At 38.9% G+C, this 27,395-nt stretch overlaps 1 long non-coding RNA gene across 1 annotated transcript in view; it reads left to right on the top strand.

Annotated features, from left to right (window-relative positions):
* Window positions 1–1,153: 1,153 nt before the first annotated feature.
* LOC117534548 overlaps window positions 1,154–27,395 on the top strand; it is a 46,795-nt gene continuing 20,553 nt past the window's right edge. Inside the window, exon 1 of the long non-coding RNA XR_004567249.1 lies at window positions 1,154–1,203. This is a non-coding gene — a long non-coding RNA (uncharacterized LOC117534548). The remainder of the gene's footprint in view (window positions 1,204–27,395) is intronic.

A 27,395-nucleotide genomic window follows, 5' to 3' on the forward strand; every position in this document is an offset into this window, starting at 1 on the left:
GACACTACATACTGATATACACCTGAACATCAGCAGGAGAGGACTCTTTAAAGTAGAGACACTACATACTGATATACACCTGAACATCAGCAGGAGAGGACTCTTTAAAGTAGAGACACTACATACTGATATTACACCTGAACATCAGCAGGAGAGGACTCTTTAAAGTAGAGACACTACATACTGATATACACCTGAACATCAGCAGGAGAGGACTCTTAAAGTAGAGACACTACATACTGATATACACCTGAACATCAGCAGGAGAGGACTCTTTAAAGTAGAGACTACTACATACTGATATACACCTGAACATCAGCAGGAGAGGACTCTTTAAAGTAGAGACACTACATACTGATATACACCTGAACATCAGCAGGAGAGGACTCTTTAAAGTAGAGACACTACATACTGATATACAGCCTGAACATCAGCAGGAGAGGACTCTTTAAAGTAGAGGACACTACATACTGATATACACCTGAACATCAGCAGGAGAGGACTCTTTAAAGTAGAGACACTACATACTGATATACACCTGAACATCAGCAGGAGAGGACTCTTTAAAGTAGAGACACTACATACTGATATACACCTGAACATCAGCAGGAGAGGACTCTTTAAAGTAGAGACACTACATACTGATATACACTTGAACATCAGCAGGAGAGGACTCTTTAAAGTAGAGACACTACAGACTGATATACACCTGAACATCAGCAGGAGAGGACTCTTTAAAGTAGAGACACTACAGACTGATATACACCTGAAAATGAGCCGAATATTTCTTCTTGAACAAATGTATGTCACCCATACCAAGCCATCAAAACACTGAACTACCTTCCTTTGTTAAAACTTCTCTTGATACTTTGTCATTTCTCCACACCAAACCACATTATAATACCCTCTCAATACCCCCCTCTTACTGTATAGCGCCCGGTGTGCACAGTGACAGTGTATTTGTGTGTATTTGTGTGTAAGCTTATGTTTATCTGCACTGCCTTTGGTTCCCTTTGATTTCCCTTAAGCCTTATGTCTTTTGTCATGTTCTGGTCTTCTGAATGCTTGCTTATGGGTGTCATTTGTTTTCTCCCTCCCTCCCTCCTCCCCCATTTCTCCTTTATTTGCATGCTGTTCCTCCTGTTCCACACCTCCTCTCCTTGTGTTCAGACACTGCGCCCAGCACTGAACCTGCAGCTCATGGTTGGTATCTCTACTTTCCTCTTTAAGTCTTTTTTTGTTTTGTTTTTAAGCTGTTCTCTGCAGCATGCTTACTTTTACAGTGGAAATGTCATGTGTTGATCTACCTGACCTCTCTTTTGAGGTCCCCCCCCCCAAGCTATATGTGCTACATGTAGCAGGCTAAATGTTGTTTCTGTTGCTTTAATTGTGCCACAAAGATGTTTCTGTCACTTAGGCTTTGGTCGAATTGCCGCCAAAAAATCAGGTATTGTCTTTTCCTTACAACTTTTTCTCAACCTCAGTGAGAAACGTCATGAGTTTAAGTAAAGATGTGAAGGAGAATTCATCAGGACTTAGGAAATACAGTATGTATTCAATTAAAAAATGACGACAGTGAAAGCTATATTCCTCGATACCAAGGTTGAACTTGAAATGAAATGGTTGCTCACCCTCCTGTCCACTCCGAATTATCCACAACTAGTTTGATTGCTTGAAAATATTTGAATATGTTTTACTTTTTGCAATATATTTGCTTAACTTGTTAGCCCTCCACATCTAATACAGTGCATATCACCATTCAAACATGTTGAAAAATAGTTTGAGACACCCATCACTACTCAGTAAGAACTATGAAACTTTACTTGATGATTTTAAAGTAATAATCGTTCATAGTTGTCCTTTTGGTTTAACATATTTTAGAAAATTCAAAGCACTGCACAAGATGGAAAAGGTTCAATAAGCACTGTAACTGTCATGATCTGCATTTGTCGGTCACGATCGGTTGTTCCCTTGGATGCCCGATGTCACCGATGCAAGGTCACCATTTTCTCCTTTACTTTCCTAAAGGATGGTCCAGTGTATCCTTAGCTAAGGAGGCTATAAAGGAAGTAATGAAGCTCCTTTCCTATCATCTAGAGCAGCGGTTTTCAAAGTGTGAAGCGTGCACCTCCCAGGGGGGCCGCCAGAGAGCTTCAGGGGAGGCGCAACGTGAGAAAAAAATAACGAGAAACAGTAAAATCTAGCTAGTTAACTTCAGCTAACTTTATGCGAGCGGCAACATGGATCGATTTTTAGCGAAGTTACCTAAAGTGAGAGAGGAGACAGCGGCTGGCAGAAAACGGAGGAAGTATGACCACGATTATCTGAAGCTAGGATTTCCATGGACCGGTCCTGGCAGGGGCGGACGGGCCATCTGTGTGGATCACAGAACGGCCGGTCGTCAGCGGGCCGGTGGCGGCCGGCTCGGTTCCCTGACGGTCGGCACCGCCCTTTATTTTAATTTGAATAATTCTTACTTTGATCAAAAGCAAGTACGGGTCAAGGCTGCAGCCAGAGGTTGATCTGCGTTTATTCCTGTCTACATTGCATCCCCGCATCAAAGACGCAGACTAATTGTTCCCACTAAAGTAGGGGTGAGTGTAATAAGGAGGCAAAGTTGACGTTCAGTCTGTTGCCGGGAGCATAGAAGGATTTATCCACCATGTTGAAAATGTTAAAAATGTTTTTTAAAAAATGTTTAAAACATAAAGATAAAAAGGTTTAAAAAAAGTTGTTGTTTCATGTTTTAAGGAGGTGACGCTACTCAGTCAATGCAATGGGTGCAGTCAGTGAGTCAGCACGATAGATTCAAACACAGAGGCGAGACAAGAGGAGAGAAACAGTCGAAGTCATTTCAAATGGCGGAAGGTAGACAGCGACATTTTCTCTTACTGGACCTCTTTGAAATGCAATTGAATGCCCCTGCAATACAGCAACAACAATAATAATAATAGCAAGGATAATTGGGAGGGGGGGCGCGGCTGTTCTTCTGTGCCCTGAGGGGAGGCTCACCTTCCCACACTTTGAAAACCCCTGGTCTAGAGAATCCAAACAGCTGTTATCATGGCTGCCACTGTGGTACTTCTGGGTCATTTCACCCGCAAAAAAGGCTATTGGATCCTAACCCTTGCATAATGGACATCTTGAACCATTGTTCAATCAGACTTTAGAGCGAGTTACCTGTTCTTGTTGGTTGATCAGAGATCCACATTGGTCTAGACTGAAATATCTCAACCTTTGGAGATGTTTCTTGGACGGATTGACTTCCAGGAGCCCCAGAAGACCTACCAACATCTCAACTTCTGGAAGATGGATTGCTATAAGATGCTGTACAGACATTAATAGTTTCTGGATGGTACTTGCAAGTCATTCCACTTTTTCAGCATCCTTCCTGAGCAAAAAAGACAATTTTACTGCAACCCTGGCTTAATGGCCATCTGGAAATATGGTTCAATCACAGTTAAGAGCCAGTTACCTGTTCTTGTTGGGTGATCACATTGGTTCAGACTGAAATATCTCAACTTTTGGAGATGTTTTTTGGATGGATTGACTTCCAAGAGCCCCAGAGGATGCATCCTACCAACTTTGACATTTTATTGAAATGCCTCGAGCACTTCTCCTGGCCTCAACTTTGGCAAAATGGATTGCTCGAAGATTTGCACAGACCTTTATGGTTTCTGGAAGGTGGCCTCTTTAGTTTCAAACTACTGTCTGCCTCACTTGATGCAGATTACTGTACTTCCAGGTACTTCCCCCCCCCCCCCTTTCTCTCCACTAGGAACCTAGCTAAGCAAAAACACTATTCGACTGCCACCTCACTGTCACAGCATAAACCAAAGCATAGCATAACATCCTTGTCTCTTTGAAAAATCTATTCATTCTCCTCCCTGAAAGTGCACTTTGCCAAATTGTCTCTCCAGCTAACCAATTACATGGTTTCCCTGAAGGTGCCACAGAGGATTGAAACCCACTCTGAAGCCAGGAGAGATTATCAACAGCATCAGATGATTCTGTGTGCCGGCAGAAATAGACCTCATTTACTCGTTTTCATTAGTTTGAATGAAGACGATACGCATCGTTTTCTCATTTTGTCTAATTTGCAAAACCCCCTTTTTTCATTATTTTTCCGTGGCAGGCGTTTCATAATTTGTGTGGACAAATTCACGGAAGCGTGATCACAAACTTTCCATTAAGGATCTATCAGGAAATGTTCAACGACCTCACTCTGTTTCACAATGATTTATTTAATAGTTCTATGGCGTAAAATAAGGAACATACTCCGATTAACCCTCCTGTTTGTGCTCATTGAGTTAAAACCATGTAGGAATATGATCACATCAGGTTTCATATGGAGACAGAAAAATGCACTTATCGAATTATCTTGTGTTAACTGAAAATTGATCCTTCAATCGGGTATTATTTATATATTATCGATTTTTTACCTCACGGTCAAGTTGTATATTTTCTACTTTTTAATGCTGTTTTCTTTTTAGATGTTTACATTTGAGAATTGTTCATTTCTATTTATGTGCAATGCCTTGTTTTTTATTCTGCTGCAACGCAAACATTTCCCAGTTTAGGATCAATAAAGTACATCTTATCTTATCTTATTGCCTTTATCCTAAATTCCTATTTTGCCATAAAAAGCTACATTTACATGACATTAGTGGCTTTCAGTTGTTTTTGCAATGGATGATCATATTTGGTGGAAGAAGTACTCTGATCTTGTTCTTGAGTAAAAGTACTCAGATCTTGTACTTGAGTAAAAGTAGAAGTACTCAGATCTTGTTCTTGAGTAAAAGTAGAAGTACTCAGATCTTGTACTTGAGTAAAAGAAGGAGTACTCAGATCTTGTTCATGAGTAAAAGTAGAAGTACTCAGATCTTGTTCTTGAGTAAAAGTAGAAGTACTCAGATCTTGTACTTGAGTAAAAGAAGGAGTACTCAGATCTTGTTCTTGAGTAAAAGAAGGAGTACTCAGATCTTGTTCTTGAGTAAAAGTAGAAGTACTCAGATCTTGTACTTGAGTAAAAGAAGGAGTACTCAGATCTTGTTCTTGAGTAAAAGTAGAAGTACTCAGATCTTGTTCTTGAGTAAAAGTAGAAGTACTCAGATCTTGTACTTGAGTAAAAGTAGAAGTACTCAGATCTTGTACTTGAGTAAAAGTAGAAGTACTCAGATCTTGTGCTAGAGTAAAAGTAGAAGTACTCAGATCTTGTACTTGAGTAAAAGTAAAAGTACTCAGATCCTGTACTTGAGTAAAAGTAGAAGTACTCAGATCTTGTTCTTGAGTAAAAGTAGAAGTACTCAGATCTTGTACTTGAGTAAAAGTAGAAGTACTCAGATCTTGTACTTGAGTAAAAGTAGAAGTACTCAGATCTTGTGCTAGAGTAAAAGTAGAAGTACTCAGATCTTGTACTTGAGTAAAAGTAGAAGTACTCAGATCTTGTGCTAGAGTAAAAGTAGAAGTACTCAGATCTTGTACTTGAGTAAAAGTAGAAGTACTCAGATCTTGTGCTAGAGTAAAAGTAGAAGTACTCAGATCTTGTACTTGAGTAAAAGTAGAAGTACTCAGATCTTGTACTTGAGTAAAAGTAGAAGTACTCAGGTCTTGTACTTGAGTAAAAGTAGAAGTACTCAGATCTTGTTCTTGAGTGAAAGTAGAAGTACTCAGATCTTGTACTTGAGTAAAAGTAGAAGTACTTAGGTCTTGTACTTGAGTAAAAGTAGAAGTACTCAGATCTTGTTCTTGAGTAAAAGTAGAAGTACTCAGATATTGTACTTGAGTAAAAGTAGAAGTACTCAGATCTTGTACTTGAGTAAAAGTAGAAGTACTCAGATCTTGTTATTGAGTAAAAGTAGAAGTACTCAGATCTTGTACTTGAGTAAAAGTAGAAGTACTCTGATCTTGTACTTGAGTAAAAGTAGAAGTACTCTGATCTTGTACTTGAGTAAAAGTAGAAGTACTCAGATCTTGTACTTGAGTAAAAGTAGAAGTACTCAGATCTTGTACTTGAGTAAAAGTAGAAGTACTCAGATCTTGTACTTGAGTAAAAGTAGAAGTACTCAGATCTTGTACTTGAGTAAAAGTAGAAGTACTCAGGTCTTGTACTTGAGTAAAAGTAGAAGTACTCAGATCTTGTTCTTGAGTGAAAATAGAAGTACTCAGATCTTGTACTTGAGTAAAAGTAGAAGTACTCAGGTCTTGTACTTGAGTAAAAGTAGAAGTACTCAGATCTTGTTCTTGAATAAAAGTAGAAGTACTCAGATATTGTACTTGAGTAAAAGTAGAAGTACTCAGATCTTGTACTTGAGTAAAAGTAGAAGTACTCAGATCTTGTTCTTGAGTAAAAGTAGAAGTACTCAGATATTGTACTTGAGTAAAAGTAGAAGTACTCTGATCTTGTACTTGAGTAAAAGTAGAAGTACTCTGATCTTGTACTTGAGTAAAAGTAGAAGTACTCAGATCTTGTACTTGAGTAAAAGTAGAAGTACTCAGATCTTGTACTTGAATAAAAGTAGAAGTACTCAGATATTGTACTTGAGTAAAAGTAGAAGTACTCAGATCTTGTACTTGAGTAAAAGTAGAAGTACTCAGATCTTGTTCTTGAGTAAAAGTAGAAGTACTCAGATCTTGTACTTGAGTAAAAGTAGAAGTACTCAGATCTTGTACTTGAGTAAAAGTAGAAGTACTCAGATCTTGTACTTGAGTAAAAGTAGAAGTACTCAGATCTTGTACTTGAGTAAAAGTAGAAGTACTCAGATCTTGTATTGAGTAAAAGTAGAAGTACCAGAGTGTAGGAATACTCTGTTACAGTAAAAGTCCTGCATTCAAAATGTTCCTCAAGTGAAAGTAGAAAAGTATTCTCATCAACATATAGTGAAAGACAGTAAAAGTAGTCGTTGTGCAGATTGGTCCATTTCAGAATAATATATATGATATGTTTTATAATGATTGATCATGAAAGTGTTCTCAAAGCTGGTAAAGGTGCAGCTAGTTTGAATGACTTTGTATACTGCAGGGTAGCTGGTGGATTTACTCCAGGTGGAACTAAAGTCTGATTTAACACTTGATTAGATTTCACATCATTCATCCACATCTGTGAAGTAACTAAAGGGATTAAATACTGTACATGTAGTAAATGTACTTAGTTACTTCCCACCTCTGGGCGTGTAGGAGCTGTATTGTGAGTTTCAGTTTGGTGTTAGGCTGCAAAAGGAAGCTGTTTACACTGAAAAGGCTCTACAAATCCCTCCGTACGCTTCTAACACACACAGTTAGCGACGAGCTGCTGAACATAGCGGAGCATTTAGCTGCTAAACAGGCAGATATTTCCCTCAGGTAGAGATCAAAACCCTCGCTAGAAGAGAGTGACTCTAGTTTGAAAAAACACTTCAAATAAATGATAATGTTGCTGTGTGTGCTTCATGTGTAAATAAGCAACTTTTGGATTTGTTTGGAATTAAAGGAAGGGAAATTAATTGATATTCAGCTAAAGTATTTCACTCATGAAATATTTGTAAAGGGTAAAAGAACAGCAGATGAATGGATGTTCACGGTGCATTGATGGAGATGAGATTTCATTAATATGCATATGTGATTTGGTGAATGAACATTAGTGAAGGGTTCAGGTGTTGTATCGAATATTTAAATATGATTAACTAACACTCGGTAATCCCACAAGGCTTATGCTGATGTAAAATGTGGCTTTCAGTGGAAATATCAAGCAGTTTTAGTCGTGTTTGTGCCTGTTTTTAACTCAAAACTCAGCCTAAAAATGCTACTTGGTGCACATATAACCTGAAATACAAGCTGACAACATATCGAATTACATTGTCTACTTCTTGACTCACTTCTCCTTGAAGGGTAAATACTCTCAGAACAGCACTGCGCCTTTTCTCCATTTGGAGATTAAACTATAAATCCAGCTTTTTATAGAAAGCGATCTAACTGTAAGAAAGAAAATAGGAAGATGCCATTCTCTTCAAATGTGTTCAAGGTCAGCATTGAGACATTAATTCAAATACATAGCTTTTATTTGATCTTTTAGAGGTGCAATCCATTAAGAGCCTATCTCTTTCTCTCGCTTTGCAAAAGGAACTTCATCACACATGAAATGGTCTTCCCGCTAATGGAAAAAAGCTATTCCTAAATCATTGTCAAAACCTTATTTTTTCAATTCTCTGTATCGCTTCTACAATTTTAAAGTAAGCGTTGAACTCTATGTGATGACAACTGTTCGCTTAAAGGTCCCATGTCATGGCCATTTCCACTGATCATAGTTCCATTGTTGAGGTCGACTAGAATAGATTTACATTGTTCAATGTTCCAAACTCACATTGGTTTCTCACAGCATCTCTGTATAGTCTGTGTATTCACTCTCTGTCCTAAACGGCTTGTTGGAGCTCCTGCCCCCCCCCCCTCCTTGTGAGCCCACTGTGCTCTGATTGGTCGGGATGTTGCGAGGCTCGTTGCGAGGCTCGTTGCTGTCGGCGATACAGCGAAAACAGGCGAAACTCATCCTGAGCACACAAACACTCACAGCCGAAGTAAAAACAATAAGTGTGGCTTGATACTGAGTAAAAGGTTTCTAATGCTGTGAGAATGGGTCTGCGGAGAGCATTTCTCCGCCATCCCAACTCGGCTATTATCAAGCGTTAAGGGAGCTCTATGCAAGTCAATGGGACTCCCTGTTAGTTGAACATTTACGCTAAAGGTCCCCCCACTGCGTTTGATAGTGACGCCAAGGGATCCTGGTGTGGGAGGAGCTCCGCGGGTTGGTCCATTTTGGTTCCGGGAACCGCATGACGTTATGCGGTTCCTGGAAGAATCACATGCAAAATGAGAAATGTCCAACGAGGCGTTCTGGGGCAGCACAGACAGGTCTTCTCTGTGTTAGAGTTTTACTCGCTACAGGGTGTACTTTGAGGGGTTGTGACTCTGCAGACCGTTAACATGCAGAAAAACCTTCATAACAACAAGGGGACGGGTAAGAACCGGAAAAGCATGACATGGGACCTTTAAAGTGTCTCTACAGCGCACAGCTGGCCAACAATAGCTTCTAAGTTGCAAAAACGTCATATCAATTGAGTAAAAAGTACAATATTTGCATCTGAAATATAGAGAAATAGAAGTAAAAAGAAAGTGTTATACAAATGAATTACCTACCTGATTTATTTGAAGTGTTTACCTTGTAATGCTGCTCTTCAACATGCAAGCTTTAACAGTTAATAGACTAAATGATGGAGAGAAAGAAAAGACACAATCAAATCAATGTAACACTTAGTAGCCCTTTAAATTATACCAACACATTTCTTAAAGGTTTGTTACCATGGAAACAAAGCTGCAGCTAATTATAATACTTGTAATACATTATGTTTAAGTACAGACATTTCAGATGTTGCATTAACAAAAGTCAATATAATTTAAAGTGATTTAAGTTTAAGGTTGCTGCGGCTACAGAGGAAATATAATGAAGTGTTTCATATAAATGTGTTTAAACAGTTCAACTCAAGCAGGGAGGATTCAATGCTGAATTCGTTTTTGCAGGTTTTTATCAGATTTTTACAACAAGAAACAACTGGAATTTGAAACATTTTTCGCTGCAGAACAGTCAAACATCATCTATGCAATTAAATCCACTCGAGTGCAGATTACCGGAGGGTTATTTTAAGCCTGCAAACCCTAAAAATAGTCCCTTCAGACCCTATCAATTATTCACACTGACCTACCTGAGTGGATTTCATCTGACAACATTCCCTCAGCAACCCCTGATGTGTTTTATTAAAATAAAGGGACATATTCTGCTAGTTTTTACATTCATACGTGTTTTCTGGTTCGTTTAGAGTAAATATTTACATGCTTAAATGTTAAAAAATACCCTGACTTCTTCTCAAAGCCTTCGTCTGAAATGCTGCTCTGATTGGCAAGAAGAAAAATGGCAATAATAATTTGTGGACCTTTTGAAAATCAACGTGCTTCACAAAAAAAGCTAAATAAAAACAGACAAGTCCGTAATTATCTTTAAAAGAAAAAAGGGGAAATAATCTGGTGTAAAAACAATCCTTTTTCAAAGTCAATTCAAAGGAGATTACAATTTGGGGGGAATCAGGAAAGTCTCTCTGATAAAAGAGAGACTTGTTCCAGGGTTTAGGTTTTGTCAGTTACCATAATATATGATAAGAGAGGACTCTTTAAAGTAGAGACATTAAATACTGATATACACCTGAACATCAGCAGGAGAGGACTCTTTAAAGTAGAGACACTACATACTGATATACACCTGAACATCAGCAGGAGAGGACTCTTTAAAGTAGAGACACTACATACTGATATACACCTGAACATCAGCAGGAGAGGACTCTTTAAAGTAGAGACACTACAAACTGATATACACCTGAACATCAGCAGGAGAGGACTCTTTAAAGTAGAGACACTACACACTGATATACACCTGAACATCAGCAGGAGAGGACTCTTTAAAGTAGAGACACTACATACTGATATACACCTGAACATCAGCAGGAGATGGACTCTTTAAAGTAGAGACACTACATACTGATATACACCTGAACATCAGCAGGAGAGGACTCTTTAAAGTAGAGACACTACATACTGATATACACCTGAACATCAGTAGGAGAGGACTCTTTAAAGTAGAGACACTACATACTGATATACACCTGAACATCAGCAGGAGAGGACTCTTTAAAGTAGAGACACTACATACTGATATACACCTGAACATCAGCAGGAGAGGACTCTTTAAAGTAGAGACACTACATACTGATATACACCTGAACATCAGCAGGAGATGACTCTTTAAAGTAGAGACACTACATACTGATATACACCTGAACATCAGCAGGAGAGGACTCTTTAAAGTAGAGACACACATACTGATATACACCTGAACATCAGCAGGAGAGGACTCTTTAAAGTAGAGACACCACGATATACACCTGAACATCAGCAGGAGAGGACTCTTTAAGTAGAGACACTACATACTGATATACACCTGAAACATCAGCAGGAGAGGACTCTTTAAAGTAGAGACACTACATACTGATATACAACTGAACATCAGCAGGAGAGGACTCTTTAAAGTAGAGACACTACATACTGATATACACCTGAACATCAGCAGGAGAGGACTCTTTAAAGTAGAGACACTACATACTGATATACACCTGAACATCAGCAGGAGAGGACTCTTTTAAAGTAGAGACACTACATACTGATATACACCTGAACATCAGCAGGAGAGGACTCTTTAAAGTAGAGACAACTACATACTGATATACACCTGAACATCAGCAGGAGAGGACTCTTTAAAGTAGAGACACTACATACTGATATACAACCTGAACATCAGCAGGAGAGGACTCTTTAAAGTAGAGACACTACATACTGATATACACCTGAACATCAGCAGGAGAGGACTCTTTAAAGTAGAAGACACTACATACTGATATACACCTGAACATCAGCAGGAGAGGACTCTTTAAAGTAGAGACACTACTACTGATATACACCTGAACATCAGCAGGAGAGGACTCTTTAAAGTAGAGAACTACATACTGATATACACCTGAAACATCAGCAGGAGAGGACTCTTTAAAGTAGAGACACTACATACTGATATACACCCTGAACATCAGCAGGAGAGGACTCTTTAAAGTAGAGACACTACATACTGATATACACCTGAACATCAGCGGAGAGGACTCTTTAAAGTAGAGACATACATACTGATATACACCTGACATCAGCTAGGAGAGGACTCTTTAAAGTAGACACTACATACTGATATACACCTGAACATCAGCAGGAGAGGACTCTTTTAAGTAGAGACACTACATACTGATATACACCTGAACATCAGCAGGAGAGGACTCTTTAAGTAGAGACACTACATACTGATATACACCTGAACATCAGCAGGAGAGGACTCTTTAAAGTAGAGACACTACATACTGATATACACCTGAACATCAGCAGGAGATGACTCTTTAAAGTAGAGACACTACATACTGATATACACCTGAACATCAGCAGGAGAGGACTCTTTAAAGTAGAGACACTACATACTGATATACACCTGAACATCAGCAGGAGAGGACTCTTTAAAGTAGAGACACTACATACTGATATACACCTGAACATCAGCAGGAGAGGACTCTTTTAAGTAGAGACACTACATACTGATATACACCTGAACATCAGCAGGAGAGGACTCTTTAAAGTAGAGACACTCTATACTGATATACACCTGAACATCAGCAGGAGAGGACTCTTTAAAGTAGAGACACAACATACTGATATACACCTGAACATCAGCAGGAGAGGACTCTTTAAAGTAGAAACACTACATACTGAAATACACCTGTACATCAGCAGGAGAGGACTCTTTAAAGTAGAGACACTACATACTGATATACACCTGAACATCAGCAGGAGAGGACTCTTTAAAGTAGAGACACTACCTACTGATATACACCTGAACATCAGCAGGAGAGGACTCTTTAAAGTAGAACCACTACACACTGATATACACCTGAACATCAGCAGGAGAGGACTCTTTAAAATCTGAGTTACGAAGTGCTTCACAAAGACAGCCAAAGAAATCTGTAATTACGTTTAAAAGAAAATGATAAAACAATTTGGTGTAGAACAATGGAAGAAAATGAGACAATTTCGAAAGAAATAATAGACTATTCACAGGAGAATAAAACCCAAGAGAAATTCTGGACAGGCTGTCCAATAATGACACTTTCTTTTCTGTTGGCGAGCAAATTGCCACGGTTCTTTTAATTTGCACTTTTCAAATCCATGTTTCAAAATCCTTTATAAAAATAGCGAAGAAAAAAACAAATTAGTCCTAAATTGAGGTTTAAAATACAAAAGACAAACCAATTTGGAGCAGGCTATAAAAATACATATGTTTTAGAAAAAGGTAAGATTGGAACAATGTTTAGAAGACTATTCAAACAAGAGGAGAATCCCTCCGATAACTTAGTGCTCCACAAATGTTTAAAAAGAAAAGGATAAAACAATTTGATGGTTTAAACAAACAGTGTAGAAAGATGGTAGAGACCATTTTTAAAAGAAATACTATTCAAACCAGAATTAAAATCAAGGAAGGCTCTCCAATAACGACTTATTTTACAGTTTAGGGAAAAATCCCATTGGCTTTAAGTCAGACACACCAAAGTGACACCAAAGAACACGTCCCGACGGATCCGACTGTTGTGTCGCCTCACGTCTCTGCGTCTTGGCCAACAGTCGCACTCGAACACACCGACAAGACTTCAGCCGACGGCCAAGAAGCACGTACGAACTGCGCATGCGTGAGTGGCAATAACTCTCCTTCCCAGCAGGCGGCGGTAGAAAAGACACGACGGGGCGGGACACACCAATCTGAGTAGGGTGACAGGACGCTCATCGACGGCCAGACATCTATCGACGGCCGAAATCGGCTCGGTGTTTCCGGGGCTTAAGACGCCTATTTATTGTTTTTTATTTTATTTAGACTGGGACGTAAGTTTCTCATTGCCATATCTAAACTGTAGCTACTGTGCACATGACAATAAAGCCTTGAACCTTTAACCCCGCAAAAATACGTAATGGCTGCACCACTTTATGATTTTATTATGCATTTGGATAAAAACCACTGCACTTCTAGCTCTCTGAAGCTATAGATAGTTTCACTTGTGAGACGCACAGAGTTAAAGGCGCTCATTTGAAACAAAAACCTAGAGAAACAGATGTATGTATAATGAGCTGAAGCTGTACCGACTCAAAGAATAAAGCAGAGAACAAACACGTTGATTACAAAGCCTTTCTTTATCTGAGCAGGAATACCTCCTTGAACAACATGAAGCACACTTGAGCACTTGTTTTTAAGATGTCAAGCAACTAAGGAGCCTAAAAAAACTGAATTAAATACAAATGATACGTGTTGAGGATCCTATTATAATACTTTACTATTAGTTCAAGTCAGAAAGTCAACAAAAACAACAAGATGACGATTCAATAAAATTCAGTCCATACATTTGATCTGGGATTTAGCTTTTAATTCAAGATATAATTTAAGGATTGACTGTTGCACAGAAGTCTTAATTGTGTTAAGCTTTAAAACTACAATGCATGTCTGAGCAGTTTTAATTGTAGAGAAATAATTTTAAGAGTGAGACATTTGTACATTGTCACCACCGCTAAGCTAAAGGTGGCTAATGTTGGGCTATAAAGGAACTACAGCACGGTCACATGACTTCACGTCACCACCGCTAAGCTAAAGGTGGCTAATGTTGGGCTATAAAGGAACTACAGCACGGTCACATGACTTCAAGTCACCACCGCTAAGCTAAAGGAGGCTAATGTTAGGCTATAAAGGAACTACAGCACGGTCACATGACTTCACGTCACAACCGCTAAGTTTGACTTCAATCCAAGGGCACCAGAAGTGCTTAAATTCTGGCTAATGTCTGGGTTTCTATACTCTTTGCTTGTGGAGGAATTTCTTCATAATAATGCTATGAAGTAAATGAACTCTTTCAACTCAAGCATCTCACAGTTCAGAGTTAGCATTTTGGTGTTGGGTGTTCAGCTTTAGTTCTTCCTCCTTCTCTCACTCCCACCTCCTCTCTATAATGAAAGGGCATGCTGCTGGGGGATGTCAGCTGCTTTAGGCTACCTGCACAGACTAATTTCCCATGTGGAGAGGTGAGTGCCTCGAGGAAAGGACACACCTGCCAACACGGCTGTCAGTGGCGTGGGGAGGGAGCGGATAATTGAGAGAGCTAACCGTAGAGAGGAAGCAGAGGATAATGGCCACTCTGCTCACAGCAGGACCTTTCTCTTTCCAAGGACTACACTGTTACATTTGGAGGTAGAGGTGGAAAGTAACTAAATACATTTACTCAGTTACTGTACTATTGAGCGGAGATGGCAAAAGTGCACACATCCTTTACTCAAGTAGAAGTACAGATACTCGTGTTTAAAAATACTCTGGTAAAAGTAGAAGTACTGACTAAACGTCTTTCCTCAAGTCAAAGTAAAGAGGCTTTGAAGTGTACTTCAGTAAAAAGTACCCATAACTAGCAGCTGCTTTAAAGAGTACCTGACCTCCCTTTATATTAATAGAACAATAATGTCATTGTTAGCTAATGAATGTTTCCATGCTGAACAACGGCAACATGACAACGTTTCCATTGGTCCCTCTTCTTTAGAGAAGACCAGGAAATGATGGATACACGGATCGTGTTCAAATCAATAGGCACGCAATGACTCTAAAGAATAATGATCACGCATCCAAACACACATTCAGACTAAAGGAACCAGCTGTTTGAGAAATGAGAGAAGTAGAAAGTACAGGTATTTGAGTTCAACATGTAAGAAGTAGAAAGTACAGGTATTTGAGTTCAACATGTAAGAAGTAGAAAGTACAGGTATTTGTGTTCAACATGTAAGAAGTAGAAAGTACAGGTATTTGAGTTCAACATGTAAGAAGTAGAAAGTACAGGTATTTGAGTTCAATATGTAAGAAGTAGAAAGTACAGGTATTTGAGTTCAACATGTAAGAAGTAGAAAGTACAGGTATTTGAGTTCAATATGTAAGAAGTAGAAAGTACAGGTATTTGAGTTCAACATGTAAGAAGTAGAAAGTACAGGTATTTGAGTTCAATATGTAAGAAGTAGAAAGTACAGGTATTTGTGTTCAACATGTAAGAAGTAGAAAGTACAGGTATTTGAGTTCAATATGTAAGAAGTAGAAAGTACAGGTATTTGAGTTCAATATGTGAGAAGTAGAAAGTACAGGTATTTGAGTTCAACATGTAAGAAGTAGAAAGTACAGGTATTTGTGTTCAACATGTAAGAAGTAGAAAGTACAGGTATTTGAGGTCAATATGTAAGAAGTAGAAAGTACAGGGTATTTGCAGTTCAATATGTGAGAAGTAAGGAAAGTACAGGTATTTGAGTTCAACATGTAAGAAGTAGAAAGTACAGGTATTTGTGTTCAACATGTAAGAAGTAGAAAGTACAGGTATTTGTGTTCAACATGTAAGAAGTAGAAAGTACAGGTATTTGGGTTTCAACATGTAAGAAGTAGAAAGTTCATGGTATTTGTGTTCAACATGTGAGAGTTAGAAAGTACAGGTATTTGGGTTTCAACATGTAAGAAGTAGAAAGTACAGGTATTTGGGTTCAACATTAAGAAGTAGAAAGTACAGGTATTTGAGTTCAACATGTATGAAGTAGAAAGTACAGGTATTTGAGTTCAACATGTAAGAAGTAGAAAGTACAGGTATTTGAGTTCAACATGTAAGAAGTAGAAAGTACAGGTATTTGAGTTCAACATGTAAGAAGTAGAAAGTACAGGTATTTGTGTTCAACATGTAAGAAGTAGAAAGTACAGGTATTGTGTTCAACATGTAAGAAGTAGAAAGTACAGGTATTTGAGTTCAATATGTAAGAAGTAGAAAGTACATGTATTTGTGTTCAACATGTAAGAAGTAGAAAGTACAGGTATTTGTGTCAACATGTGAGAAGTAGAAAGTACAGGTATTTGTGTTCAACATGTAGAAGTAGAAAGTAACAGGTATTTGTGTTCAACATGTATAGAAGTAGAAAGTACAGGTATTTGTGTTCAACATGTGAGAAGTAGAAAGTACAGGTATTTGAGTTCAACATGTAGAGAAGTAGAAGTACAGGTATTTGTGTGTCAACATGTGAGAAGTAGAAAGTACAGGTATTTGTGTTCAACATGTGAGAAGTAGAAAGTACAGGTATTTGTGTTCAACATGTGAGAAGTAGAAAGTACAGGTATTTGTGTTCAACATGTGAGAAGTAGAAAGTACAGGTATTTGGGTTCAAAATGTAGGAAGTCAAAGTAAAAAGTTGTCAGAAAAATAAGTAGTGAACTATTTATTTTACAATAACGAAATATTTGTACTCCACTACTTCCAGGAAACAGGGTCATTGCAGAAGTATAAATAAACAAATGTAACTTCAAAGCATGATTTAGTAAGTAAAGAGAAAAGCTTTGGAGAAATGTTCTGGAATTAGTAATGGGAAGTCCATTATGGAAGTCAGTGCCGCCATGGAAACCATTTAAAAAGGATATATGTGTGTTTTATGTAAACTCAGAGATGGATGTGTTTGTATTTTGAGGCTGGCTCTCTTCAAACGAGGCACATATGCTGCATTAATTAGTTTCAGACTCACGTTGGATATGGCAGGTGACGAAGCTCCCTCCTCTCATAGCTCACCTCCTGCTGAACGTTAAGTGAACCTCTAAGGATCCATCTGGCTTTCACGTGATGAAATAGACAAGTTTAATCAGGAGAGATTTTTCTCCTCACCTGCGACATCGATCAGATGTTTTTAATCATTCTAAACTGATAAAGATTCAACTAGTTTAAAAAGGTCAACAGGTGGCATCCATTACTCTCCGTTCATACAATTATGTGTAATTTATTCTGGTACCAACTTTGTAAACAGTGAACTGTATTTGGTATCATTCACAGCCAAGAGTGTAACTTTGGTTTGAGAAGTGGGGGGGATACAAAACACGGGGTCCTCCGCAATTGAAACATTGTTCTCGATTTAATTCTATTTCCTGCCTTTCTACAAATATATTAGGGACTATGGTGTTAACTAATCTAGGAAAGATGTGTAGTGTATATAATGAGTGTGCACACTTATCTAGTATCCTCTCCATGTGAACCTGTTTTATTTGTGATGACCTCACATCCTCTAGGGGGGTCCGGGGGCATGCACCCCGGGAAGATTTGGTCAAATTAAGAGATTTATGGATACAGCTCTCAACACTCATATGAAACAGTTGAACCTAATACTGTTTATTTAAACTTGATAAAATTGCTTTCAACTAACCTAATACAGTTATGTGAAATCGTTTGACATACATTTAGATAAAGTCAACGGTTCCATTTTTTCCGTGCTTACACTAAAATAAAAAATGAATCCTAACTGTTAACTAATAAACATATTGTGTGTAAAAAAGGACAGTTGTAGAGATCCTCAATTGTCACTGGCTTCACCTCCAGCTGATTTGATACTCTCTATAATGTGAGCTACACGTTGAATGCAGCAGATTTTCCTTTATTTATATATTTTCCTGACACCATCCATGCATGCATGTAAGCTGGTCTGGATTTCCTTTCAGGTGAGGCTCAGCTCCTGTTAGAGGATTGTATTATCACTGCCGCTCTTTGTCGGCGCTGCTACACCTAGCAGAGATATTGCCACAACACTCAAAGACGGCTGAAATAACGTGACAAAGAGGGCATAGAAACCATGACAACAAAGAACATATTCTACTAGGCCTCCATCTTTACAGAACAGCTGAATTAATTTATATTCTTGGCTCTGCAGCTACAGGTCTGTGCAAAAAACTTCACAGCCTGCTTTACAGTACAGTGTCCAGACGGGTTTGAAAAAAACGTTTTAGCTTATTACTATTTATGAAGTAGCTGGGATTAAACCATTTTGAGAAATGTCAGTTATATATTTTGCAGTGGAACACACTTTTATGATACCTACAAGTGTTGTTAACAGGATAATCTCCACAAATTAACACCACTTAATTTTGAAGCAAAAAGCTAACGTTAGGCTATAAAGGAACTACAGCACGGTCACATGACTTCACGTCACCACCGCTAAGCTAAAGGCGGCTAATGTTGGGCTATAAAGGAACTACAGCACGGTCACATGACTTCACGTCACCACCTCTAAGCTAAAGGCGGCTAATGTTGGGCTATAAAGGAACTACAGCACGGTCACATGACTTCACGTCACCACCGCTAAGCTAAAGGCGGCTAATGTTGGGCTATAAAGGAACTACAGCACGGTCACATGACTTCACGTCACCACCACTAAGCTAAAGGTGGCTAATGTTGGGCTATAAAGGAACTACAGCACGGTCACATGACTTCACGTCACCACCGCTAAGCTAAAGGCGGCTAATGTTGGGCTATAAAGGAACTACAGCACGGTCACATGACTTCACGTCACCACCGCTAAGCTAAAGGCGGCTAATGTTGGGCTCTAAAGGAGCTACAGCACGGTCACATGACTTCACTTCTCCACCGCTAAACTAAAGGTGGCTAATGTTGGTCGTGATTAAGTTTAGTTGTTAAATCTTGTTAGCTTGTGTTATGTGTTATATTCCTACACCGTTATGTCGGTTATTCAGTAGAAAACTGGATATCTCTGCAGCTCCACAATACATCATTCAAAATGTATTTTACCACATATTTAGCCTTTAACAAATATTCTGCTTCCTTCTATTTGAATATTGCACTTGTCCATATTGCAATTTCAATAACATTTCTGGTTAATTATGCAGCCCTAGTCTTGTTGCTACTCATCTTTAAAGCGTAAAACTGTGAGATCTAAAAATAAAACCTCATCAAGGTCAAGTGACAGAAGATGAGACATTGAATTAATGGAGTCCCTCATCCTATCCCTCCTCTTGTGTCCTGATAATAACAACAGAGGAGCCGGTGTGTTTCAGTTGTTGTGACACAGAGTCGTATCAGTGAAATTACATCGGGGGCTTTGTGTGGATCTGTGTACACAGCAGAGCATCCCTGAGTGAAGGAACTGTGCCAAGGAAATGAGGAGCTAATCCTGGAAAAAGAGACAATGGATACAAACATTTACACGCATGCAGTAAACACACCATTCTCCGGTCAAGGTCGTTCACACAGATGAACTGTAGACTTGTGTTTCGCTAGTTGTTCATTGAGTAAAATTACTTTGTTAGTGAGTTTTCGTCTTTAATTTCACTTTCAGTTTGATAGATAATGTTATCTTACCCTGTACGTAGCTATACTCCAACACGTCAATTCGTACGTATTTCACGTGATTGTTAGGAAGTATGGTTAAGGTGGATTTGTGGTTCGACTTTGGCCAAAGAGACCGCTGTTAATTTATTCGTCACGCCAATTCCGTAGGTATTTAAACACAAACTAGAATTGTTTTTCCTGAGATTAATGAAGTAGTAACCAAGCGCAGAAAAGCACATTTTCATGTTGAAAGGAAGCCCCACCATAATGAATACCCTGCTTTATCATATATTTTACTCTAAAAAGGACCCTAATTTACGTAAATAAACACCATGTTGTATCGAAGAACACTTGCAGATAGAGATTGAGACTGTAAACTTGTCTGGAAAATGTTCATCGAGGTAATAAATCAAGTGAGAAGTAAGGTAATTTTCTCATAGACTTCTATACAATTGGACTATTTTTGTAACCAGTGGAGTCGCCCTCTTGTGGCCATTAGAGACAATGCACTCCTTTTGCACTTGATTTTTAGTTTTAATAACAAATGAAGCTTTGCTCACCTGTGGCTTCACTAGCTAAATGCTAATTTTGACAAATCATGCCTTTTTTATAAAAAAAAAAGTAAAGTGCTTTCACATCCTGGGGAGTTTTTCAGCCGGGTTGAAATGAGTGAAGGAAATGGAGCCAGATCAGTGACAGGAGGAGGGTGTTTGAGGGGGTTGATAATCACGCCTGAGAGGAGAAAGGTCTGGATGTAGAGAAGCTCCACTGGCTTTCCTTTTTTGTCCCCATTAACAGGACTAATGTGCATCTGTGCAACAAACTCATTTGAGCCCTGGATGTGTTGGGATAAGAGGCTCCGGAGACCACTAAAAGACATTATTAGAAGGTGTTTATTGAGCCAGCCGTGGCCTAGATACAGCTTAATATCCTGAGAACAGTTATAGCCCATAATTGTATTACATTTTGGATGAACACCGAGTGTGATTAGATTAATGATGAATAGCTCCATCAGAGAGGAAAAGGGAAACAAGGTGCAAGGTTTCTTTGGAGATAATGCAGTATTGGCTTATTCCCTTCAAGGCAGCGTGTTGTTTTGGCTCTGAAATATCATTCATTATGTGCACAAAGCTCTCTATAGCACGAGGAAATAACACAAAAACAGCGTCTTGCTCATTATCCTGTGCACCTGTTTTTCAGGCGGAAATTAGACAATTTCTTTCTTTTTACAGCTGCGTTTCAATTCTATATCCAGAAGTTTGGGAAAGTTGAGTGTGTTTTATTCCTAGTAGGAAATGCCTCACTATAGCAGCTCATTAAAACTGTCATTTTAACGCCCAAAAGTTATTAATTCATAATGAAATTAAGTGTCACTCTCTTCTTTGCTTTGTCTAATTCAATTACAGAGAAATTATGTGACGGCCCCCTCTTATTCTGCACAAGTGTAGAAAAACTCATTTATGAAGGAGGTCCAAGAAACCCGTAATAAGTTCAAATATTAATTTCTATAGGGGATCGCCGTGAAGTCGCCGTGTTGTTTCTAATAATACTTCAATCAGGAGAGACGGTTTTGATGTAAGAATACATATTTATTGCCAGGAATACACATCCATCCATCCATCCATCTTCTCCCGCTTATCCGTGGTCGGGTCTCGGGGGTCTTGTTCCAGCAGAGAGTCCCAAACTTTCTTTTCCCTGGCCACATCAAACAGCTCTGACTGGGGGATCCCAAGGCGCTCCCAGGCCAGCGAAGAGATATAATCCCTCCACCTGGTCCTAGGTCTACCCCTTGGTCTCCTCCCAGCTGGACGTGCCTGGAACACCTCCCTAGGGAGGCGCCCAGGAATACACAATTAGGCGATTAGGCCCCGTTGTGCAGGAGTATCATTCGGGAGGGGAGAACCGATCTGATGAAACCCCCCGGGGTCTAGACCCTGGTGGTGGTGAATGGATAGTTGGGGTCGGTCTGAAGGGGAGGGGCTTAGCTTGACCCTGGTGCTGGTGAATTGATAGTTGGGTTCGGTCTGAAGGGGAGTGGCTTAGCTTGACCCTGGCGGTGGTGAATGGATAGTTGGGTTCGGTCTGAAGGGGAGGGGCTTAGCTTGACCCTGGCGGTGGTGAATGGATAGTTGGGTTCGATCTGAAGGGGATTGGCTTAGCTTGACCCTGGTGGTGGTGAATGGATAGTTGGGTTCGGTCTGAAGGGGAGGGGCTTAGCTTGACCCTGGTGGTGGTGAATGGATAGTTGGGTTCGATCTGAAGGGGAGTGGCTTAGCTTGACCCTGGTGGTGGTGAATGGATAGTTGGGTTCGGTCTGAAGGGGAGTGGCTTAGCTTGACCCTGGTGGTGGTCAATGGATAGTTGGGGTCGGTCTGAAGGGGAGGGGCTTAGCTTGACCCTGGTGGTGGTCAATGGATAGTTGGGGTCGGTCTGAAGGGGAGGGGCTTAGCTTGACCCTGGTGGTGGTCAATGGATAGTTGGGGTCGGTCTGAAGGGGAGGGGCTTAGCTTGACCCTGGTGGTGGTGAATGGATAGTTGGGGTCGGTCTGAAGGGGAGGGGCTTAGCTTGACCCTGGTGGTGGTCAATGGATAGTTGGGGTTGGTCTGAAGGGGAGGGGCTTAGCTTGACCCTGGTGGTGGTCAATGGATAGTTGGGTTCGGTCTAAAGGGGAGGGGCTTAGCTTGACCCTGGTGGTGTTGAATGGATGGTTGGGGTCGGTCTGAAGGGGAGGAGCTTGACCCTGGTGGTGTTGAATGGATGGTTGGGGTCGGTCTGAAGGGGAGGGGCTTAGCTTGACCCTGGATTCAGTGGGACAGGAGGTGAAAAGGGGGGGAGGAGGGTTGCGTCGAGTCACCTGAAATGACAGCTGTCGGAGGAAAGAGCAGATTTAAAAGGGTTAGCGGAGCGCTATGATAGGCTTGTGAGAATAGAGAGAAGTGATTGGTTAAGCTGGGGAGTGACGCCCCCGATCACTTATTGAGAGGAGAGAGAGTAATAACATGGAAATAGTAAATGAATGAGTAAAGACGGTCTTCCTGGTTGAACTTGTGCTGACCTTCATATCACCTTCGACCAAAAAAGAATTAGGTGTGTCCGCCTGAAAGCATTAATCTTCATTCACAGGGGAAACCGCCTCTCATACAGAATACAGGATTTGTATTAGGAATATTACTGACTTTCATAAAATGACTCTAATAATCATTTTTATTTTGGAGTGAAATATTAGAATCAGAATCAACATTTTTGTAATTAGAATAAAATAAAAATGTATAATATATAAATAATATAAGTAAAGGTAAAAATAAGTGCAATAAAAGGGTAAAATAAAGACAAATAAATAATGTAGATATAAAGGAATATAAGTCAAATTAAAAGGTCAAATAATAGAATACAAATATTTGTGGTCTAAAACTAGTCAATCTATTAATCAAATTGTATTTATATATTATTTATATTTACTAAATATAATTGTACATATATACATATAATTATAATCTTATAACTTGAGAACTTAAAGGGGACCTATCATGCAAAATGCACTTTTTTATGTCTGTTATACATCAACATGTGTCCCCGGTGTGTCAGGGAACTCACGCAGCGTCAGGAAATAAACCCTCTCTCTTTTCCTCCGTACCCAAATCTCTAAAAACGGGGAACAACGGAGCTGATCCAGATTTGCGTCCGATATGACGTAATATCTGAAATGTGGACCCACGGCCCAATCAGAAACGTTGCTATCAGAAACAATGCCCGACTGTTTTGGACGTAATATGGTCGGTGTTTACATTAGCATCGCTAACACTCAGAGCTAACCTGTACTGGAGAGCATGTGTGTGAAGAAGCAGGAAGTAAAAAGGAACTCACCTTGTGGTATAACCGGCAAGAGAGAAAGCCTTTGAGCTCCAGACTGTTTCAGAGAGAATCCTTGATAATCCATGATATGGAGTTTCATCACGGCAGCATTTAGTTTAGACAGTAGCTGCCGGGTCCCGCATGAGCTCAGCCCCCTCCTCTTTAAAGCTTTATACCCAAATCAGCACTTTAGAAACAGGAAGTGAAATAGAGGGACATGAGGCATGGCTAGAATGATCTGTTTGGTGTTTGGAGCAAAACACTTCATAGACATGTTTTTTATATATTTGTATATATCTGAGACCTGTGCTATTGCCTAGAAATAGCATGATAGGTGAACTTTAAAAAAAATACGAAATTAAAAACAAAATAAATGTTATACAATTAAATATATTTATATAAACACAAAGTCAGTAAAAATACAAATAAAAATGATAAAATAAAAATGCATATAAGTTAGAGTAACATTTATAATAAGAGCTAAAAAAAAAATATAAGAATATATAAATTATATATAAATATGTATATAATATAAAGTTATAGAAACAATTTGAAATAAAAAACTAAATAAAGAAATAAGATATTTGTATAAATATAAGAGATAGATTTTTTTCTTAAATATATAGATTTATTTTTAAAGAATTTCTCAAATTTGGATTAATAAAGTATCTACTTAGACAAAGATCAGGAAGAGTCACTGGAGGGTTTTTATTTAATCTCACACGTTATCGAGAGTTTTTGGTTTCAGCAGTGACTTCACATCACAAACTCTACTTCCTGTCCATGTCTCTTAAACCACAGCTGGAGTCCAAACCGTGTGACGTTGATTCAAATCATTTCATTTTAAACTGTATTCGACCTTTTAGCTTGTAGTTTTTGACGACTGTCTTTTTTTAAATGGATCTAACTCTGCGTCTCTTGTACGTCAGGAGCTCTCGCTGACATGTCTAAATAGGTTCAATGAATGAGGTTCGTTGGGACTTTAATTACATTCACTCTTTAACCTGAGGGTGGTGGGCAACGGAAGAGGATCTCCACGAGCTCTTATGACACACACACACACATATTCCTGATTGCCCTTCTGTCTGCAGGCACACCAGTGAAATCACTAATTAGCAGATTAGAAGATCCAATTAGGAGATCTCCTCTGCTCAAAAATCAGGCCCCGACAAAGCGTCCTAAAATACTCCATATTCACACTTAAGTGACCTCCCCCCCCCCTCTGCTGACAGAATGACCACTGCTGATTGGCCCTCAGATCAGCCCTCTGGACACTTTGTTGAAGACCCTCTGTGATGGTTTTATAATTGATGTCCTATTTCAAAATGGAGATTTAGCTGTGAGTCGGCGCTGAGCTAAATAATTACTTTTATTTATTTGAACAGGTTCCTTTAAAATAGTGTTAGGTTAGTTTGTCTAATAAAAGAAAATTGTTTAAGGGGAAATTAATTGATTAAGTGTTTAAAGGACAGGTGAAGACAAAAACATGAGATATAAATAATACATTTTGTGATAAAATATGTGACAATTATCTCATTAAAGGTAATTTTAGAGCGACTATTTAGTAGTATTGAGCCACCTGTACTGCTGAATGAAGGCCATAACAAGTTCAATAACTAAAGCAAATATTTTAGGTAATTAAAATGCACCACAAGCCTTAAAAAAAAGCCCTTTCTTTAACTCTTGATTTGTAATTAACATCACAACTTCTGCCTTTCAAGAGGACCTTGGTGCTTCTTTATGAATAACTGCTATAATGGTGATTGCTCGCTGTGAGATAATAACACAGATGGACTGAACCTCAGTGGCTGACAGTAATTGTTCGTCAGTGATACACACTGATATGACATGCAAATAGCTTTTTATGGGATGCATGGACTGAGTGCTTGCAGAAAGTGACAGCAACATGCAAGCAGAGCTCTTTAAACACAAAGACAAGACAACCCTCGCTTATTTCCCGTTTGATTCAGACAGGAAACAGCCGTCCTTCCAGGGATCTCTTAATGTTTTGAGTGAACTGCAGGGGTCGAAACCCAGCAAATACGCTCACTTTGATTTCAGGAAATGAGACTTTTTATGTGAAATTACAGCTATTGTTTTTTTAAATCAGACCCACTTTGTGGAAAACTAGGAAAACATTATTCTACCAGAGCACAATCAGTAATGAAAACACGACTAACACACATCCTCCTGTGAAAAGACCAGATGTGATTGTGTTGTTTTATATTTTAGTTAGGGCACGAGAGAAAATGGATTCTGATTTTGTTGTTTTCTTCATTTCCTGTCATGTTTGAAGAAAAGAGACATTTTAAATCACGTCTCACCGCAGTTTTCTTATTGATCTGCAAATGCTGCAAAGTGAAAAGTTAAAAACATACATGTTATCAGCTCTGCAGTTCAGAATTTAACGCTGCAGTTTCTTTAATTTAAAGGGGACCTATCATGCAAAATGCACTTGTTGATGTCTTTTATACATAAACACGTGTCCCCGGTGTGTCGGGGAACTCACGCAGCATCAGAAAATAAAAACCTCTCTCTTTTCCTCCGTACCCAAATCTCTAAAAACGGGGAACAACGGAGCTGATCCAGATTTGCGTCCGATATGACGTAATATCTGAAATGTGGACCCACGGCCCAATCAGAAACGTTGCTATCAGAAACAATGCCCGACTGTTTTGGACGTAATATGGTCGGTGTTTACATTAGCATCGCTAACACTCAGAGCTAACCTGTACTGGAGAGCATGTGTGTGAAGAAGCAGGAAGTAAAAAGGAACTCACCTTGTGGTATAACCGGCAAGAGAGAAAGCCTTTGAGCTCCAAACTGTTTCAGAGAGAGTCCTTGATAATCCATGATATGGCGTTTCATCACGGCAGCATTTAGTTTAGACAGTAGCTGCCGGGTCCCGCATGAGCTCAGACCCCTCCTTTTAAAGCTTTATACCCAAATCAGCACTTTTGAAACAGGAAGTGAAATAGAGGGATATGAGGCGTGGCTAGAATGGGTGATCTGTTGAGCAAAACACTTCATAGACATGTTTTTTATATATTTGTATATATCTGAGACCTATACTATTGCCTAAAAATAGCATGATAGGTGACCTTTAAATTATATTAAATTGATCAGGTTTATTAAAGTGGAAACTATGAAACCTTGGACATTATTTGGGTTTGAAAAAGCAATTCAGAGATAAAATAACATGCACAATCCCTCACATAAATGATCTACATCTTAATTCCCAAGAATATAAATATATAATATAAAGATATATAATTAAAGCCTGCGAATACACTCTGCTAGATCACATTTAACAATGAAAGTGTCATTCAGTTTTTGTGATAAAGGTCCAATTTATGTTAAAAAAGTATATATATATCTATTAACAAAAAAATACCCAGTCTATAGAGTTTTAATTTAAATCCAAAGTGTATTTATTTATTTATAATAATACAATATTTTTCAATTTATTATGTATTATTATTATGTATTTATTTAATTGTATTATTATTATTTGTTAATCTGTAGTCCCTGAACAGATGTTGTAAAGTCACCCTATAAACACATTTATTTTATTAATATTTATTTGTATTCCATTGGATGGACAAGAAAAACAAAAATGAGTATAAATGTTATTTTAGTTAAAATGTAAAATGTGTGAATTTGATTTAAACACCAAGGATAGTTTGATATAGACCTTTTTTTACAGCCATCATCCAATCCACCTCCTGCCC

This window comes from Gymnodraco acuticeps, unplaced genomic scaffold (assembly GCF_902827175.1).
Source record: "Gymnodraco acuticeps unplaced genomic scaffold, fGymAcu1.1, whole genome shotgun sequence".
NCBI classification, from domain to species: domain Eukaryota; kingdom Metazoa; phylum Chordata; class Actinopteri; order Perciformes; family Bathydraconidae; genus Gymnodraco; species Gymnodraco acuticeps.